At 42.0% G+C, this 13,437-nt stretch overlaps 1 protein-coding gene across 19 annotated transcripts in view; it reads right to left on the bottom strand.

Annotated features, from left to right (window-relative positions):
* The window catches only part of MYT1L (myelin transcription factor 1 like), a 345,697-nt gene that overhangs the window by 133,313 nt on the left and 198,947 nt on the right, over positions 1–13,437 (bottom strand). The window lies entirely within an intron of this gene.

Below are 13,437 nucleotides of genomic sequence, written 5' to 3'. Positions count from 1 at the left end.
GAGTTTTAGCATGTCTGGTATGTCAGCTCACAGCAGTGTTGACACTTTGTTCAGACTTCAATAGTTCACTCTTAGCCTTCACTCTCTGTTAGATTTCTTGCACTGGCCATATGGGAATATTAAATATTAAATGATGAAATGAGTCTTCCTGATCACTCCTTGACTCTCCAGATCAGCTTATGGAGGGAAACCAGGCAGTCTTGACTGGTGCAATATTGTTGATGGTGTACTGTCACTGTAGAAATTGGGACCTGCTGTTCTTTAATTCACAACAACGCCACCATGAATGGATCTTCTGAGAGACTGGGCAAGCAAGATAGTCATTTCATCTTCTCCGTACTCAAAGCAGCTATACCAAAAGCCCATCAGTATCCTTTTGGGTCTTTGAAGTACCTTGTCCTGAGACAGTTTATGCCAGCGATGCATGGAGACTCTGGACCAGTCACAAGAGGATGCTTTTGCCACCCATTCCCAGTTAGGCTTCCCTCAGCTTCCAACACAGACAGTTCATGGGATCCTCCCGTCACTTCAGAAATACAGGCGGATTCTGGCCCTTTTTGATCTGATGGTGTTAGATTACACTGTGAACCTGTGTCCACTAGAGCCTCATACTCCCATGGGGCTGATGTGCCAGCCCGCTGAATCCACACAGTCCAGTAAATCCAGTTGTCCCTTTGCTCCTCCTGGCTGAAGGCAGGGCCCCTCTGTTCCTGGTCGCAGTCTTCATTACCTGATTTTTACAACTGCAAAACAGAAGCCCCTTCATCAGGGTCAAAAGTACGATCAGCCCTTCTACTCTGCCCAACAGACACTGGAGCAGTAATTTCCTGGGACGAATGCTTTTAGGCTGTTGTTTTTCCTTGCAGTTCCTATACCTGAGCATCTAGTTTTCAGGTAGATTCACCATCCCACTTCCTCATATCCTCCCCCTGGTCACATAGCAAGAACCACAGGGTTTCACGTGGTGTAAACCACTGGTGCCTTTCTCCTTGAACAGAAAAAGGCTGACTCTTTAACAGCAGAGGTGTTGGTTGGAGTGTTTGAGGAGCACTGACCCTTCTTGGCTTGCTCAGATATTTTTACGGTCAGTTTGTCCACAGATGAGACACAGGCCTACATGGAAAAAATGAGATTATCTTCATATTCTTGGAGTTGTTTGGCCACATCATCTATAGCTGATGCCGCTGCGTCTGTCCAGATCATTATCGCCAGGGTGTGGGTGTACGACATTGCGTTTCATGCAAACTTTTGCCACATGAACCAAGTGCATTGGATTTCATCTGGGTCTTTGGATGCCTGGTTATCATCCAGGTTGTTATGGATCGCCTCCAAGATGGTGAATTCCCTCAGATACTGGATACCTCCCTCAGCACTGGTCCATTAGCTTTGGGAATTTGCAAGTTCTTCCTTGAAGAGGTACCCGTCCTTCACAGTTGACAAGAGTTGCCGCTAAAGACTGAGGACTCCTGCCTTTTCTCCGATCTCTTTGTCAATGGCCTTATCCTTTGCAAGGGTTCCTACCTCCTGGGCTTCCTCACCCTTTAATTCCTGACTACTGGCCTCAATATCCCAGCATTGGAGTAACCAGCTCAGAATTAACTCACCGGGTCAACAGCTAAAAATCTTTCTGTGTATCTCGTGTAGGGATAGAAATTGGGTGGTCTCTGTCTCATTTTTTTATTTCATTCTCTGCTGCGTCTTCTGATTCTCTCTCCTGCTCCCTCATAGGAGAAGCTTGTTCGTCCCCTGCTAAGTGAGCTGGTTTCTGCTTCCACTGTTTCTTTCCTGTTATACAGATGACCAGTATAGTGTCTGGTTTAGTCATAGTGTCTGTTGGTTTGTTTTCCTTCTTTTCTCCCTCAGGGTTCCACACAAGCTCAAGCAGCGAGTGGTAGATGCTGGCCAGGGCCCAGCACCATGCAGGAAGTTGTGCTTCTCTGAAATAGCCATGGCATTTTTTTTCTTTTTAAGCACTCTATCACTTCAACAAGTAATTGTTTGGTAATGACGTTCCAGACCATTGGAGGTGAGAAGTTCTCTAGATACCTGCCCATATTCTCCTACATGACATGCCACCCATGACCATACTCTAATGGAGCTTTGGTGATATTCCTGAATTACTTGTAAACCTTAGAAAAAAACCAGAGCAATATTCCTGAGAAATGCAAGTAGGAGTACTTTAACTACACGAGGATGTTCAAGAGACTGAGGAGTTATTGTAATAAGGGCGAAAACATCAAAGAAGAAGGTAATGAAGGTGCCATCTGTATTTCCTCCACAACAAAACTCTCAGAGGAAGAAGCATAATTGTTAATTTTCTCCATGAGCTGGTACCCTAAGTACAGTAATGGTTTCAGTACAGAGCCCAAACACCAAAGTAAGGTCAAGGTCAGTGTTTTAATAATAAATCTCCCAGGCAAAACATCACTAATCACTACGGAGCACAACAAATTGCAAAAGCCAACACCAACCTTTAAAAGGTAGAGTGAAAAAAAAGAGCACAGTGCGGATCAGATAAACTAATATTGAGAACAGATGAATCAATATTGGGAGTCACAACTATTAATAGATACAAATGTTTTCTAGTATGGTCTGGTCAATCTTTTATTAACTCAAATCCTTTGAGCCCCATGATGGGCACCAAAAAGGACTGTCATGGTTTAAATCCAACTTGCAACTAAACCACCAGCCAGCCGCTTGCTTACATCTTCCATCAACAGAACAGGGGAAGGAGAACTTGAAGGGCAACAGTTTAAAAACACCTGGGTTGAGATAAGAACAGTTCAGTAACTGAAATTAAACTATTACCACTCCACAACTATTATTATAATAGTATTGGGAGTGAAGTCCAGACCATTGGAGGTGAGATGTTCCTAGATACCTGCCCATCTTCTTCCACATGCCCATGAACATCTCACCCGTGAACATAGTCTCACGGAGCTCTCATTATTACTATTCATAACGTTCTCATTACTATTATTGGCCCAAAAAGGAAAATAACAGAGAGAAATAAAGCCCAAGAAAGTCAAGTCATGCAAATGAAAACAATTGCTTACCACCAGCCGGTCCCTTGAGCAGTGCCTCCCCAGCCAACCTTCTCCCTATTTTATAGATGAGCATAATGTCCTACAGTATGGAACACCCGTTTGGTCAGTTGGTGTCAACTGTCCTGACTGTATCTCCTTCCAACCTTTTGTGTATACCAGCCTACTCTCTGGTGGGTTGGGGTGAGGACCAGAAAAGGCCTTGACGCTGTGTAAGCCCTGCTCAGCAATAACTAAAACATCCTTCTGTTATCCACACTGTTTCCAGCACAAACCCAAAACATAGTTCCATATCAGCTATTGTAAAAAAATTAATTCTACCCCAACGAAAACCAGCAGAACTCTAATTGTGAAATTCTTTCATCACAAATCAGTTCATTTTGCTCTATCCTCCAGAAAATATTTTGTTCCAAAAAGCACTGAAATATAAGGTTAGACTTGTCTAAATGACAACAATCACTTCCTTGATCTTTAGTTAAACACCATGTAAATATAAGAGACAGAACTTTGGGCCCCATGTTTGTAATAATCCCCTGTACAGCTTCCATCTTCACATCTTAAGACACCTGAAATTTTCTATCTGTTTACAAGTGGGGAAACACAGGCATAGGGAAAGAAAATGTCTTGCCCATCATGTGCAAATCAACCCTGTAGATCTTCTTTTCCATTCTGAAAACCACAAATTATTGAATCTCAAACAATTTATTTCTCTCCTAAGAGAACACAACGTTCTCAGCAAAGGTACCAGGCCAAGCAAATAAATTTCCCACAGGCGAAAGAAAAATGTGTATAGTTACTTCCTGGATCTTGTTGGGGAAATTATCTCCCCACAGATACTGGGAGTTCTATTCTTTCTCTTCTGTTTTTATTCTTTTTTACAATTTTCTTTCCCATACTTTCTGTATCATCTTCTTGTGGCTGATGGCAATGTCTCCAGACAGATCCTTCCACTGAAAACACTGAGGCTGTAAGTGGACTACTGCAGGAGAAACAGGTCTAGGACCTGCTGTTTGAAAGAAAATGTTGCCAAGAAGGCCAACAGCATCTTGGCTTGTATCAGAAACTGTGTGGCCAGCAGGAGCAGGGACGTGATTCTGTCCCTGGACTCAGCACTGGTGAGGCTGCACCTCGAGTACGGTGCTCAGTTTTGGGCCCCTCATTACAAGAAAGACATTGATGAGCTGCAGCGTGTCCAGAGAAGGGGAACGGAGCTGGTGAAGGGGCTGAAGAAAAAGAGGTATGAGGAGAGGCTGAGGGACCTGGGGTTGTTTAGCCTGGAGAACAGGAGGCTGAGGGGAGACCTTATCACTGTCTACAACTGCCTGAAAGGAGGTTGTAGAGGGTCTTTTCTCCCAAGTGACAGGTGATAGGACGAGAGGGAATGGTCTCAAGTTGTGCCAAGAGAGGTTCAGACTGGACATTAGGAAAAATTTCTTCATGGAAAGGGTTCTCGGGCACTGCAACAGCTGTCCAGGGAGTCCCCATCCTTGAAGTTATTTAAAAGATGGGTTGATGAGATGCTCAAGGATCTGATTTAGTAGTAGACAGGTACAGTTGGGGTTGATGAACTCGAAGGTCTTTTTCAACCTAGTGATTCTATGAAATTATCATTTCAGCAACAAACCAGCCTGGGAACCCACTGCAGAAAGTACATCCCAGATCTGCTGCTCTCTGATGGTGCACAGTTGGGTCAGCACTCTCCGTGCTCCTGCCTCTGATCTTATTCTCCCCCACTCTTTATTAGGTTTGTACTCCTGGCACATGCAGATTCTAATCCAGATGGTGGTAGGAGAGATTGAACTGTGGTTCCTTTGTGTTGTCACCTCTAGACAACGGCTGTTTCAGACCCAACTTTACACCTTTCTAATCATTAATCAACAATCAGACAAAGGATATATTGCTGAATCCAGACAGCAGCCAATACAGACCCCTAATACATTATGGATTCTCTGTCAGCACATTTATTTATTGTTTGCAGTGCTCTGTTTGAAAGTCCCCGTGCTCTTTCACTTATTTTATTTATTTATTTATTTACTTGCTCACTTATTTCTCTTTACCTGGATTTAATCAAGCAATGAAGCTTCATTTATTAACATTTTTTTTTTTACAAAACCTAAATGGTGGGTAACTTTACATAACATACACCTCTAATATTACTTTTGGTATTTACCACAACCAACCAAAATCTTTGTCAACTATATCATTGAATGAAATAGAATCAAAGTGCATTGGCACTGTCAGAGTACTTTTTAATTACTTGGGTACATAGTGAATCATCTTATCATTATTTAACTCTATGATAAAGGTTGAAAGAAAAATAATATAATATAATGTGATATGATATGATATAATATAATATTATACGATACAATAATAACATAACATAACATAACATAACATAACATAACATAACATAACAATGTGGAACTGTTGGAACGGGTCCAGAGGAGGGCTACAGAGATGATCAGAAGATCAGAGGGCTGGAACACCTCCAATATTGGGTCAGGCTGAGAGAGTTGGGGTTGTTCAGCCAGGAGAAGAGGAGATCTTATAGTGACCTTCCAACACCTGAAGGGGCTACAGGAAAGCTGGAGAGGGGCTGTTTGCTGAGGCATGGAGTGATAGGATGAGTGGCAAGGGTTATAAATTGGAGAGGGGCAAATTTAGACTAGACATTAGGAAGAATTTCTTCACGATGAGGGTGGTGAGGCCCTGGCCCAGGTTGCCCAGGGAAGCTGTGTCTGCCCCATCCCTGGAGGGGTTCCAGGCCAGGTTGGATGGCCCTTGGGCAGCCTGAGCCAGTGGGAGGTGTCCCTGCCCATGGCAGGGGGTGGAACTGGATGGGCTTTAAGGTCCCGTCCAACCCAAACTATTCTATGATTCTATGATTCTTTGATAATATAATATAATACTAGTAAAGCCTGGAGAGAAATTAATATCTATTTGCCTATACTTTCAGCATTGAGCGGGATTTCTCACAAGCAACAACAGGGACATCGCTGTTCTGTTAGGCTTAGCACAAATGCATCAGTGGACCTTGGGTTCTGCACAGTATGCAGCCATGCTCTGCTATCAAATTAATGTTAAAATATGTAGGTCCTGGCTTCTGATTTATAATATGGCTGACAAATAGTAAAAAGGACAGGCATGCCATAAAGTTTATGGATGGAGTGATGGCATGCACAATGATGTCTCATAAAGAATAAAGGGGGTAAAGTTATTTATTCTTGTGGATTCAAGAACTAAAACACAGATAGACTGGCTGCGTGCACAGAATTTTTCATAACTATCCCACAGTGCACCCTGTTGTATGGCAGCCACACATTAATTAGAGCATTCAGAAGACACTGCAATGTGTTACACTCACCCAAGTGAATCTTCATTTTTCACATGCAGGGCCTTACTAATTAAAATCAGCTTTGCAATTAAACGTGGAAAATGGTGTTAAACTTTCAAGCGTGGTTTAGGGGAAAAAAAAGTATTTATTTTTAGGGTATTTTTTATTTTTGTGCAAATGAATTCTCCATCAAAGTGAGACCAGTAAAAGGGAGGCATGAGGATTTCTCTTTTTTGTATTATAGATGCTCCTCTCAGTTGCAAGTTGCAATGCTCCACTATCTCTCTGCCAGTACCTGGCCCCGTTCCAACGCTTTTAGTGAGTGCTATCTGTCAAGGCATGAATAATACAACCCCTAGGCTGTCAGCAGAATCCAAATGAGGCATACATCAGGAAGCAAGCACTCGACTTTAGCTCCAGAACATGCTCCTGTGAAGACAGGCAATTATTCACCCACGGCTGCAGCCATGGCAATCAAACTAGTGGGTGAAAAGGTATATGAAATGAAAAAAAAATTTGAATAAGAAATATGGCACGACAAGCCACCGAAATTCGATAATTTTCTAATAAGAGAGAGACAGTTGAGCCTTTTAATTTTGAAGTTTGGGAGCCTGAATTATTTCACTCACTCTCTTTTAAAATATATATGACTAAACTGCTGTATATAATGCCAAGGCAAGACAAGGGTATGTGGGGCTTTTCCTAATCTAAACAGCGATGCTGAACTCTAAGGTATATATAAATTCAAAGAAATCTGTTGTATGAAGCGACAAATCTCATGCTTAAAAATTAAAAGATGGACAAAAACAACTCTATCCATATAATGTAATAGAAGCAGACAGCCTAGTAAAGCAATAAAGAACGGGTTGATACCAAGAAATTCAGTGGAAAATTAAAATGCAATATATTTCATCAGGTTAGGGATAATTTGTATATTATAGATTTAAACACTTGATGATCCCTTGTCATTGTTGAGACTCGATTCTTTCTGCAAGACATTGTGTCAGTGATCAATGGAAAAAAAATCCTTCGCAAATGCAGTAAGAACTGAAGAAGAGGCATGGGAAATTCTTTGTGATGTGCAATATTTAAGTCGGTTTATTTATCTGGGCTCTTATTTTCAACAGTCAAAATTAAATTCATGAAATAGTGAGACCTTTATCAGTATTTCCATTTTAAACCTGAAGGGTTTATCATTTGACTGTAACAATTCATCCTTCACCAAAATTTGATTCATATTGTTTCAGACTAAGATTGTGTTTTGCTTTAATTTCTATGCTGGACCTCGTTCTGACCAACAAAGAAGGGTTGGTGGGGAATGTGAAGCTCAAGGGAAGCCTTCTCCACAGTGACCATGAAATGGTGGAGTTCAAGATCCTCAGGGCTCTGAGAAGGGGGCACAGCAAGCTCACTACCCTGGATTTCAGGAGAGCAGAGATTGGCTTCTTCAGGGATCTGTTTGGCAGGTTAGCATGGGATAAAGCCCTGGAGGGAAGAGAGGCCCAAGAAAGCTGGTTCGTACCCAAGGATCACTTCCTCCAGGCTCTGGAGTGATGCATCCCAAGAAAGAGGAAGTCAGGCATGAGGCCTGCATGAATGAACAAGGAGATCCTGGACCAACTCAACCACAAAAATGAAGCCTACAGAGGGTGGAAGAAAGACAAGTAGACTGGGAGGTGGATAAGGGAAGAGCAACTGGCATTATCTATGTGGACTTGGGTAAAACATTTGACACTGTCCCACGTGACACTTTTATCTCTCAGTTGGAGAGGCACGGATTTGAAAGATAGACCACTCAATGCATAAGGAATTGGTTGGATAGTCGCACTCAAAGAGTTTCATTCAGTGGCTCAGTGTTCAAGTGGACACTGATGACAAGTGGCGTTCTGCAAGAGTTGGTACTGGGACTGGTGCTGTTTAACACCTTTGTCACAGACATTGACAGTGACATTGAGGGCACACTCAGCAAGTCAGCTGATGACACCAAGCTATGTGGGGTGGTTGACATGCTGGAAGGAAGGGATGCCATCCAGAGGGACCTTGACAGGCTTGAGACATGGGAAAATGTCATGAAATTTAACAAGGCCAGGTGCAAAGTCCTCACATGGGTTGGGACAATCCCAAGTATAGATACAGGCTGGGCAGACAGTAAATTAAAGGCAGCTTGAGGAGAAGGACTGGAGGTCCTGAAGGAGCTGAGGAGAAGCTCAGCATGAGCCAGCAATGTGTGCATGCAGCCCAGAAAGCCAACCATATCCTGGGCTGCATCAAAAGAAATGTGACCAGCAAGTCAAAGAAGGTGCTTCTTCCAGTCTACTGCACTCCTGTGAGACCCCACTTGGAGTAACATGTACAGTTCTTGGGCCCCCCTTCATAAGAAGGACCTGGACTTGTTGGAGTGAGTCGAGAGGAGAGAGATGGAGATGATCACCTCCCCTACGGCTGAGAGAGTTGGGGTTGCTCAACCTGGAGAGGAGAAGGCGTCAGGAAGATCTTATGACAGTCTTTCAGTACGTCAAGAGGGCCTACAAGAAAGCTGGAGAGGGACATTTTACAAGGGCATGAAGTGGTAGGACAAGGGGTAATGGCTTTAAACGGGAAGGTAGATTTAGAACAGATAAGGAAGAAATTTTTTGCTGTCAGGGTGGTGAGGCACATGCACAGGTTGCCCAGAGAAGCTGTGGATGCCTCATCACCGGAAATGTTCAAGCCCAGCTTGGATGAGGCTTTGAGAAACCTGATCGAGTGGAAGATGTCCCTGCCCATGGTAGGATGTTGGAATGAGAGGATCTTTAAGTTCCCTTCCAGCCCAACTCATTCTATGATTCTGTGATACAATGGCTTTATCTGTTTTCCATTATGCCCTGATATAGGCATTAAAAGAAGCCTAAATTAACATACAGAACCCTTATTTGCTAGAATGTTGTTCAGGGCTCCTATTTGTTAGAATGTGGTTCATCTGAAGCATGTGGTGTCTCCAAGTGATTAATCCATTACAGAATCTAAAAGTTTTTTTTACTTGAGAAAAAAACCCCAACACTATGATTTTGAGAAGCTTTTACAATAAGACATTGCACGTAGTGAGTATATTTTTAATGGAATAGCTAGAACTTTTATGATGTGTCTGCATACCATTTGGTATATAGAATCATAAAATCATAGAATCAGAAAATGGATTGGGTTGGAAGGGACCTCAAAGTCCATCCAGTTCCACCCCCTGCCATGGGCAGGGACACCTCCCACTGGCTCAGGCTGCCCAAGGCCCATCCAACCTGGCCTGGAACACCTCCAGGGATGGGGCAGCCACAGCTTCCCTGGACAACCTGGGCCAGGGCCTCACCACTCTCAGTGTGAAGACTTTCTTCCTAATCTCTAATCTAAATCTTCCCCCCTCCAGTTTATACCCATTGCCCCTAGACCTATCACTCCAAGCCTTTGTAAAAAGTCCCTCCCCAGCTTTCTTGTAACCCCTTTAGGTACTGGAAGATACTCTAAGCTTTCCATGGAGCCCTTTCTTCTCCAGGCTGAACAATCCCAACTCTCTCAGCCTGTCCTTGTATGGGAGGTGCTTCAGCCCTTGGATCATCATCATGGTCCTGCTCTGGACTTGCTCTAACTGAAGATGTGTTTTAAACTGATGATGTGTCTTAAAGAAAATGTTAAATGTATAACCATGCAATAGGGAATGATGTTTCTAACACTGTCATTCGCATCTCCTCTGTAAATAATATAGACTGGTTTGCAACCAGTTACTCGATTAACTACGGGATTTGCGCCTGCAGAACTTCGACCAGAAACCAGACTCATTTTCACATTTACATCTGCGTACATGGAATGTGAATCCTGCTGTCTTTGTTGATTAATGAAATTGGCAAAGTTCCTCCTAATTGCAAAGAAAGAATGCTTGCATCTATGTTTTTCTTCATATGCTTAGCCGACAGACGTTCTGGGAACACTCTCCTGGTGTGGTTTGAGTAACTGCTGTATACCCAGATGGATTGTTCACAGCTAAAAGTATCCAAGGATCTGGATCAACCTTATTGTTCAAAATTAATTCGCAAATCTGAACGTTTAAAAGTATCGTTCATTATAACGCTGCCATGCTCAAAGGACCTGAAGAGCTACCAAGTGAATAAAATAAACATTATCAGGAGCATGGCCCAGGGAGAGGCTCAGGTTTTCACTCCTAAGATTTGAATTCCTTTCCTGTCTCTACCATTGTCAGTATGGATTATTTTTTTGTTTTGATTTGGGTTTTTTTTTCTTTCGGCTCTTTCACAACCTTTGTTTTTCCTTTTATTTTTTAGGACCCGATACTGCAAAGATGCATGCATTTCTTCAACCGCACCACCTGTGAGTAGTTCAGTTGGCCTCAAGTGCCTGCAAACACAAACAACAGGTACCGAAGACCTATCTGTGTGAACTCAAACGTCTAGGCAGTGTCTCACGCTGTGCATCACAGGCAGCGCTGTCGGGTCCACGACAGCTGCAGATTTCTAGGTATTACCCAGATGAAGTCTGCTCTGAGGAAGGCAAGCACACCACCTCCCTCTGGGCTCTCACCCTCACTGCCCAAACGGGGATGGTAATCTTTCCGAACTTTTTATGCAGTCATTGGAGAGAGGTGCTTTTGTCAAGCACCCTAGGATCCTACTCTAAAGCGTCCTACAGAGCAGCCTGTTCATCTTAGCTGTCTATCAGCATGCCCAAGATATAATTAAGCACCAAACCTAAGAGCTGAGAGCAAAGTACCAAATAAGTCCAGCAAACTTTAACGTCAAACTAAGATTTGACATAAAGGAAAAATCAAAAAGATTGAAAGTTGGGGTCATTCCGTCTGTAGAAGAGAAGGCTTCAATGAGACCTTACAGCAACTTTCCAGTACCTGAAGGAGCTACAGAAAAGCTGGGGAGGGACTGTTTACAAAGGCTTGTGGGGATAGGACAATGGGCAATGGGTATAAACTGGAGAGGGGCAGATTTAGGCTTGGTATAAGGAAGAATTTGTTCATGACGACAGTGCTGAGGCTCTGGCCCAGGTTGCCCAGGGAAGCTGTGGCTGCCCCATCCCTGGAGGGGTTCCAGGCCAGGTTGGATGGGCCTTGGGCAGCCTGAGCCAGTGGGAGGTGTCCCTGCCCATGGCAGGGGTTGGACCTGGATGGGCTTTAAGGTCCTTTCCTACCGAAACCATTTTCTAATGTTACAATTCTAAGATTCAATGATTCTATGATTACATGATCCTATAATTCTATGAAATGATACAACAAGATGTTAGCACTGCTACTCTAACGAGTACCAACAAACACACCTCAAAGGAAACATCAATGATATATTAGGGCCTGTTTGTTTCCCTAGCTATTGCTAACATTACAGCTCTTTCATAATTAAAAATATAATTGTATTATGCAACATCTAAAAATGTCCTTAAACTTCTACCACCTGATATTTTATCAGCACAACAGTATTTCATTCCCTGGATCTGTCTTTTATCTCAGTTCAAGCTTAATGTAGCATCTGAACATCATTTTCACTGTGACATTGGTATTTTATGGATAAAATTACAATGGGAAAAAAAAAAAAAAGAGCTGAAATTCCAGAGACTTCAAGATGTTACAGAGGAAATAGAATTCTAGAGAGCTCTGACTACATCTAGTGGAAGCAAATACATTTCATTCCTAATAATGAGCCAGTCTGGTATTGTGAATGGAAAGGTCTTAACCTCATTAAAATGCTCTGTAGGTCTAAACAGAATTGAGTTAGGCATCAGCTGAGATATGCAATTCCCTGAACACATCAAATTTTTAAGACAGTCTGATTTCCTTGGAAGAAATAGTTGAGGATCTTCCCCATCCAAATAGCAAAATAGGAAAAAGGGAAAAGATAAATTCATCCAGATTCTTTCATGAACTTAAATCTACTAGGTGATGGTTGGATTAGATAAAATAAGTAAATCTCATTTAGGAAACAGATACGTACGTTGCAAATTTCAACAAAGCCCTTGCAGTTTTACCTCTAAATAAGATATATATTGGTTGAATATATTCTGATTAGTGGATTGGCACTCAGAGTGACAAGAAAACGTGTCCCCCTTCCCCCCCCAAATCTTTGGCCAGTAAGGGAAAAAGGAATTTTTGATGTATTTCCAAGTTTTATTCTTTGCACATCCGCCCAAAATTTCATTTAATTAACAGCTCTGAGATTCAGTCTGTTCGTGTACTGACATACCAAAGTCATGTCGAGAAAGCAAAACATGGAATTAACGTCTCAAAACTGCATGTAATCTTTCAAAATCTCGCAAAGATTCTTCCCTCCTTCCCCAGAAGGGTGATTTTACACAAACACAGACAAATAGATCCAATTTAGGGCAATTTGGAAGAAAAGTCAGGTTTTTTTAAGCTGAAGAGTTAATTTCTGTATGTTTTGAGACTTTTGTCTTCAAAATGTGCGCACAACTCCTATGAAGTGTGAAGAAACGCACCTAGTTACAATCTCGTAACTAGAAAGGACGTTGTATTCATGTAATTTGACTGTTGACTGCTTGTGAAATATCTGAGGGAAAAGAAGGATTTGGTGTCATTCATTAATTACTGATGAGGTTTGTATTTACATGAAGAAAATAGACAAACAGACCCCAAGATCTGAAATACGAAGCCACTAGCAAATTTAAGAACTATTTAAGAAGAATGATTTTGGTTACTGCTCTTAAATCAGTGTTCTAATCTAACAAAAGCCTTCACGTAACCACAAAAAAAATACTGTTTTTTATGAGTGAAAGAAAAGATTAGGAAAATAGCAGGAAAACCTGAATATAGGAAGTTTATGTTTTATATTCTTAAATGCAATTTGAAAGAATTTTAATTTCAGGCATATCACTTTTCTCGTTCTAATTTTGCAAGTATTTTCTAGGCTAAGAGAAAAGGCAGATGAGTGGACTGAGTGGCAGAGAGTGGACTAATTTGTCACTGATACCATTTCCCGTTTCAAATAATGCCTTAACCATCAATATAGAATTTCAATTTAATTCATAAAACTCATATTCCCTCACTACAAAGTACCT

Source organism: Cuculus canorus, chromosome 3 (genome assembly GCF_017976375.1).
Source record: "Cuculus canorus isolate bCucCan1 chromosome 3, bCucCan1.pri, whole genome shotgun sequence".
Classification (NCBI taxonomy): Eukaryota; Metazoa; Chordata; class Aves; order Cuculiformes; family Cuculidae; genus Cuculus; species Cuculus canorus.
This window is presented reverse-complemented; position numbering and strand designations above follow the sequence as displayed.